The sequence below is a fragment of the Rhinatrema bivittatum genome, chromosome 5 (assembly GCF_901001135.1).
Source record: "Rhinatrema bivittatum chromosome 5, aRhiBiv1.1, whole genome shotgun sequence".
In the NCBI taxonomy this organism is placed as follows: domain Eukaryota; kingdom Metazoa; phylum Chordata; class Amphibia; order Gymnophiona; family Rhinatrematidae; genus Rhinatrema; species Rhinatrema bivittatum.
In genome coordinates this window covers 6,518,076-6,525,240 of record NC_042619.1, presented here as the reverse complement: position 1 = coordinate 6,525,240, position 7,165 = coordinate 6,518,076, and the positions used below count along the sequence as shown (strand labels likewise).

Here is a 7,165-nt window from a genome sequence, read left to right as displayed (position 1 = left end):
CTCACCTCCTGTGCATGGAAATATTTGAGCTATTTAAATATCATTTCTCTCCTATTCTGCCTTTCCCTTAAAGTATACACGTTTAGGCCTTTAATTTTGTCCCCATATGCTTTAGAACAATGATGAATAACCATTTTAGCAACCTCCCTCTGGACTGACGCCATCCTGTTTATATTTTTTTTTAAGCTGCAGTCTCTAGAACCGTACAAAAGTATTCCAAATGACGTCTCACCAGGGATCTTTACCACCTCCCAGGGATGGCAAAGGGAACCCAGTCGGCTAGATGTTTGGGCTGTAGCCTTATTGGTTTTGGTGGCTAATTGGCTTGCTGCAGGGCTCGGGTATGAAATGGGTACAGGCTGCTCATGGACATTGGATTGGGTGTGGAAATTTTGTATATTCCCTAGAGATGTGAATCGTTTTTTGTCTTCATGTTGTTCTTCGTTTTTCGACCACCGCGAAAAATGTCGTTTTATTGCAGTTCGGTGGGGTTTTTTCTCGAAAAATCGTTTTTTGGGTTAGCGCGCACTAACAAAAACCGTTAGATTTTGTAAGTTTTTGATAGTTTTTGTTAGTGCGTGCTAACGGGAGTTAGCGTGCACTAATGAGAGTTAGAGCGCACTAATCCGAAAATCCCGATCGTTTTTCCGGCTCCCCGAAACATACCGAATTGGACAATTTTGTTGAAATTGTCCAATTCGGCAAAAACGAATGCACACCTTTATATTCCACTGTACAAAGATGAAGAAAGCAAAAGCTGACATGATTATGGAGCAATATCCTACAAGCATTCAAGCTTCTGTGGCTGACAGATCATGTGCATCTTTTGCAGTATGAACCAGAATAATTGTTAACTGAACGGGCCAGTTGGTCTTTATCTGCTGGCATTTTCTATGTTACTACATTTTTATATAAACCACAAGTGGAGAAAATTTTGCAGATGGCAGCTAGAAAATAACTTAGCAACATGAACTAGAATGATTAGGTGGATTATATGGGCAAGTTGGTCTTTATCTGTCATCATCTATTATGTTACTATGTTACTGTGTTCCTAATAATCCTTACTCTATAATGTAAAGGTAATTTGTAATTATTCATTTCTGTTCACTTCCAGACTGTTAACCCTGAACACAATATTACCTCAGTCTAAGTATGGACACTTTGAAAAATACTAACTATAGTCATGTGACCTTCATCCTGCTCGGCATTCCTGGGCTGGAAGCTCAGCACATGTGGATCTCCATCCCTTTCTGTGCTGTGTATATTATTGCACTTCTGGGAAACTGCTTTATTCTATTTCTTATAAAAACAGAACGGAGTCTCCATGCACCCATGTACTACTTCCTCTCCATGTTAGCCATCAATGATATTGGTATGACAATGACTACATTACCTACAGTGCTGAGCATTTTTTTGTTTAACATCAAGGAAATTAATTTTGATGCCTGCCAGTCCCAGATATTCTTTCTTCATAACTTTGCAATAATGGAGTCCTCGGTACTCCTGGCCATGGCCTTCGATCGCTGTTTTGCAATCTGTAACCCCATGAGATACACCTCCATCTTAACATATTCCGTCATAGCAAGCATTGGGGTTGCCATCATAGTGCGATGCACTGTATTAATGATCCCAATAATCATTTTACTTAAACAATTGTCATTTTGTAAAATCAATCTGCTTTCCCATTCATTCTGTTTTCATCCTGATGTGCTAAAGCTTGCGTGTACTGATACCAGGATCAATAACTACTATGGTTTGTTTGTGGTCCTTTTTACAAGCAGGAATAGACTCTGTGTTTATTGCTTTATCTTATGTGATGATTATTAAGACTGTCCTGAGTATTGCATCATCAGATCAACGCCTCAAGGCATTTAACACCTGTGTGTCCCATATCTGTGTCATCCTAATCTTCTACATCCCGATGATTGGAGTGTCTGTGGTGCACAGATTTGGAAAAAATATTCCTCCTGTGATATACACCCTAATGGGTAACGTTTACCTTCTGATTCCACCTGCACTAAACCCAATAATCTACAGCATAAAAACAAAACAGATTCAGAGACAGATACTCAGAATGTTCAGTAGAAAACAGGATCACACATAGAGATACTGAAAATATTTCACTAGAAATGAAATCAGAAGTGAAATTCCATCTGACATGTATTCAGTGTTTTACATTGTGAGTCCCATTGTCAAAAATCTCAGTAGACAAAACAGGTCCAATATTGAAAGCTCATCTAATAGCCAGCCACAGAAGCTTGAACGCTTGTGCTGGCTACAGAATATCTGGCTATGTTCAACAGTCTCCACGTGATCAGATAAGTCACTTATCTGACTAAATAGATAACCGGATAGTCAATGATCTTGAAATGGGTGGATTGGGGTGCTGCTACTTATCTGGTTATTCAGCTAGCCAAAATAAGTTAGACCTGCTCAATAGCATGTCTATAGTTTTCCAGATATAAATTATCTGGAGATTTAAAAACGTATCCAGTTATATTCAGCAGCATAGCCGTGTCACTTATTTGGATAAGTAATATCCGGACACCTTAGAGAACCGGATATATTTGCATACTGGGCCCAACATGTTTTGGTGAATAAAAAGTTCTAGAAAATGAGGTCCTGCTGTAAGGCTGGATTCAAGAGCATGTCAGGAAATGTTTCTTCCCAGAAGACACAAGGAAAGGATATCTGGAACTGGTTCCCAGCACAGTGGGTCACTTAGTTGGTTAGGATGAGTCCAATGTTCTGATTGTCTTACAGTTCACTCTACGTGCCAATCCAAGGGAAAGAGAAAAGACACTGTGGGGTAGATTTTTAAAAACTGCGCGATCGCGTACTTTTGTTTGCGCAGCAGGCGCAAACAAAAGTACACTGGATTTTATAAGATACACGCGTAGCCGCGCATATCTTCTAAAATCCTAGATCGGCGCGCACAAGGCTGCCGATTTTGGGCAGCCGGCGCGCGCCGAGCTGCGCAGCCTGCCTCCGTTCCCTCCGAGGCCGCTCCGAAATCGGAGCGCCCTCGGAAGGAACTCTCTTTCGCCCTCCCCTCACCTTCCCCTCCCTTCCTCTACCTAACCCAACCACCCCCCCCCCGGCCCTATCTAACCCCCCCCCCCACCTTTATCCATGGATTTACGCCTCCCGGAGGGAGACGTAAATCCATGCGCGCCAGCGGGCTGCTGGTGCACCAAGACCCAACCCAGGGGCGGTTCCGGAGGGCGCGGCCATGCCCCCGGAACGCCCCGGCCCAAAACCATGCCCCCGGGCCCGCCCCCCGAAATGCCGCATCCCGCCCCAAAACGTCGCATCGTTCGGCCCCGCCCCCCGACACGCCCCCTTCGAAAAACCCCGGGACCTACGCGTTGTCCCGGGGTTCTGCGCGCGCCGGCGGCCTATGGAAAAAATGCGCGCCGGCGCACAAGGCCCTGCTCGCGTAAATCCGGGCGGATTACTTAGCCTGATAAGTAGCTCTTCCCTGTTTAGGCCCATATCCCCTCCAATCACTTACTTTTGTTTATTTTTTGAAAAAATATTTCTATACTGTTTGCTCCAAAAATCTCAGTGATTTACAATAAAACATGCACAATTTAAAAAGACATTTTATTTATTTATTTATTTATCGAGTTTTATATACCATCATTCGGTTTCGCCATCACAATGGTTTACAAAAAATACGATGGTTTACAAAATTAAGAAGGGTTTAACAAGGTTTCCAAAAGGTTCAGATGATTGTTAACATAGAGACATCATATACAAAATTATTTGTTGCTCAGTTTTACACGTTTCAGTTCTTTGTTGTATTGAGTTCCCAGTTTTCTTAGGGTTAAACCGGAGGGGGTTGGTGTTGTTTTATTCATTGGGTGAGTTGTTATGCTTTGGTGAATACCCATTTTTTTAGATCTTTTTTGAAAGTTTTTAGGTTTTCTTGTGTTCTGAGTTCGATTGGGAGGGAGTTCCAGAGTTTCATGCTTCCAAGAGAGATTGCTCTCTTTTGTGTTGAGGTGAGTTGTTTGGAGCAGGTAGGTGGCGTCTTTAAAAGTCCTTTATTTGCTGATCTGAGGTTTCTGTTTGGAGTGTGCAATTTTATGGAGGAACTAAGCCAGTTTGTTTGTTTTTCATATATAATTTTATGTAGTATGGATAGTATTTTGTATTCTATCCTGAATTTTATTGGTAGCCAGTGCAGTGATATAAGTGTTGGAGTGATATGGTCATGTTTTTTAGATCCAGTGAGGATTCTTGCGGCTGTGTTTTGTAGGATTTGGAGTAGACAGATGGTGTTTAGATGTAAGTTGAAAAGGAGTGAGTTACAGTAGTCTAGATTGGAGAAAATGAGTAATTGAAGGACTGATCCGAAGTCGTTGGTGGAAAGGAATGGTTTTAATTAACGAAGTGTTAGTAGTTTATGATATCCGTCTTTGATTTTTTGTTGTGATGTGGTTTTTGAAAGAAAATTCCTTGTCAATTATTACTCCAAGATTGTGGGCATGATTGACCAGAGATATAACCATTTTTTGGTCATTAGGTTGAGTGGTGGAAGTTGAGGAGAGTTGTTCTTTTCTGTCTAATATGATTATTTCAGTCTTGTCGAAGTTAAGGGTGAGTTTTAAGTTGGTTAGTGTTTGCTTTATTCTGCTTAGATAAGTGGCTGTTAGTTTATATGTTTCTTCTAGCAAGTTTTGTATTGGGATTAATATTTGAATATCATCAGCATAGATGAAGTGGGTCAGATTCAGATTGGCTAGGAAGTGGCATATCAGAAGCAGGTAGATGTGAAGAGCGTCACTGATAGAGTGGATCCTTGGGTCACTCCAGTGTTTAGATTAATTTTCTTTGAGAGAGTATCATTGAGCAGCACTTGGTAGATTCTTTGTGAAAGGTATGAAGTGAACCATTTTAGTGTTGTTTCCTTTGCCCCAATTTCAGATAGACAGTCAATCATGATAGAGTTGTTTACCGTGTCAAAGGCTGCTGATAGGTCGAGTAGGACTAGGAAGATAGCTGTGGCCATTTTCAAAACTTTGAGTACGAAGTCATTTCATTTATAGTAGTAGAGTCTCCGTGTACAGTTGTTTTCTGAAGCCAAATTGCGTGGGTAGTAGAATGTTGTTTTCTTCCAGATGGTCACTGAGACTTTTGTGTGGATGATTTTCTCAATGATTTTGGCAATGAATGGTAGGTTTGATATGGGTCGGTAGTTCAGTGGGTTTTCTGGATCAAGATTATTCTTTTTCATAATGGATTTGATGATTGCAGATTTTAGGAATTCTGGGATAGTTTCCTTCTGTGAGGGAGAGGGTTTACGATGTCAGTTTAGCATCTTAGTTATTGATAGTTCAAGATTTTTTATCGTCGTAATGGGTATGGCGTCAATAGGGTGTTTGGCTGGGTTCATTTTTTTAATGATCATTTGGATTTCCAGAGAAGATGCTTGTTTCAAAGTTGGGCCAGCTTGTTGTTTGAATGTTCTGTATTTTCTTGTCTTGTGGGTCGTCTTTGAGGTTGTTATTTATGAGGATTTTGATTTTTTCATTGAAGAAATCTGCAAAGTCGTATTAGTGATCTTGGTGTTGATTGTGACTGATCATCATAGGATGATTTGGTTAGGCTTTTTTACTATGTTGAAGATCATCTTAGGATTATGTTAGTATTTGTTTATTTGTTCATGTAGAAGTCTTTTTTTGTTTTGTGGATGTGTTTTTTTGTATCTGCTATATGTGTTTCTGTATGCATTGAGTAGTGTGGTTGTTTTGTTGTTTCTCCATGATTTCTCTTTTTTTCTGAGTTCCCTTTTGGCTGCTCTGATGTTGTCATTGTACAAAGGTTATGAATTTTTTGGTTCTTTTATATTATTTTTATCATGGGGTTTATCTTGTCTACTACAGTTTTGGTTATGGTGATCCAGGACGATGTTGCATTTTCTGAGTTTGATAGGTCTATGTTTGTTAGTTCAGTTTGTAGATTTACTTGAAGAGATTCGATGCAAAAAGGTGGATGGTATGAGAAGGATTTAGTTGTATTTTTTATTGTTGTAAATTTACAATTTGAATATAAGTTTGCGTGAATGATAGAGTGGTCTGACCATGGTATGTTCCTTATCTTAGTTTGGTGGTTAGACCATATGTTAGTGTTGATAAAGACTAGGTCTAGTGCGTGACCTGCTTTGTGCGTTGAGCCATTGATGATTTGACTGAGTCCCAGTGATGAGAGTGCTTGAATAATTGAGGCGCAAGCGTGAGAGTAGGGGGCAGTGTCTATGTGTAAGTTGAAGTCACCTAGAATAATTATGGGTTTGTTGATTGATATTCTGGTCAAGAAGAATCAATAAGTGGTGAAAAGCTCTGATCCAGTGTGTTAGGGGGGCAGTATACCAGACAAATTTGTAGATTTGGTGAATCAAATAGTGCAATTTCCAGTGGGGAGCAATTGCTTGTTGGAGTAGTTTCATCTTAGGTTTTTTTTTATGATTAGCATAAGGCCTCCGCCTTTTCTTTTTAGGTCTGGGTATTGAAAAATTTCTGTAGGTAATTGATTTGGTTGATTAGTACTGGGTCTGTTTTTTTGCAAATCAAACATAACTAGTTTCAAAACCTCAGCTATCACTTTATAACAGTAAGAGAATACATCAAATGCTGTGAGTTAAACAGTGCCACATTAGGTGATATTATAAGGAAAAAAAATACAATATTAATAGTGCCTGCCTATTGAATAACATTACTTGAATTCCTGCTTAAATAAACCACATCTTGAGAGCCATTTTAAACGTTTTGCTATCTGACATGCTGCAGATTTCTTCTGGCACTCTATCCCATAACGCTGGGCCAGCCACTGAAAAGAAGCATTCCCTAACCTCTCCTTAATGTACCTTACCAACTGAAGGAGTTTCAAGTGGTCCTTTATTTTGAGAGCACAGAAATCTGTATGGATATCCGTAGAGCAGCCCCAAGCCATGGTATATGAGTGTTGTAAATTGGCTTGTGTAACTGTATTAAAACTTTAAATTTTATTCTTGATCGTATCGATAGCCAGTGTAATGTGGTCAAAACACGTGTTATGTGATTGTATTTTTTTATGTCCAGCAAGCATCTGATCTACAGAATTTTGTACTAACTGTAGATCTTGGAGCGTGGAGTTTGTATACCCAGCAAAAGAAAGTTAC

At 39.9% G+C, this 7,165-nt stretch overlaps 1 pseudogene; it reads left to right on the top strand.

Annotated features, from left to right (window-relative positions):
• Window positions 1-1,152: 1,152 nt before the first annotated feature.
• On the top strand, window positions 1,153-2,104 carry LOC115091588 (annotated as a pseudogene).
• The last annotated feature ends 5,061 nt before the right edge of the window (window positions 2,105-7,165 follow it).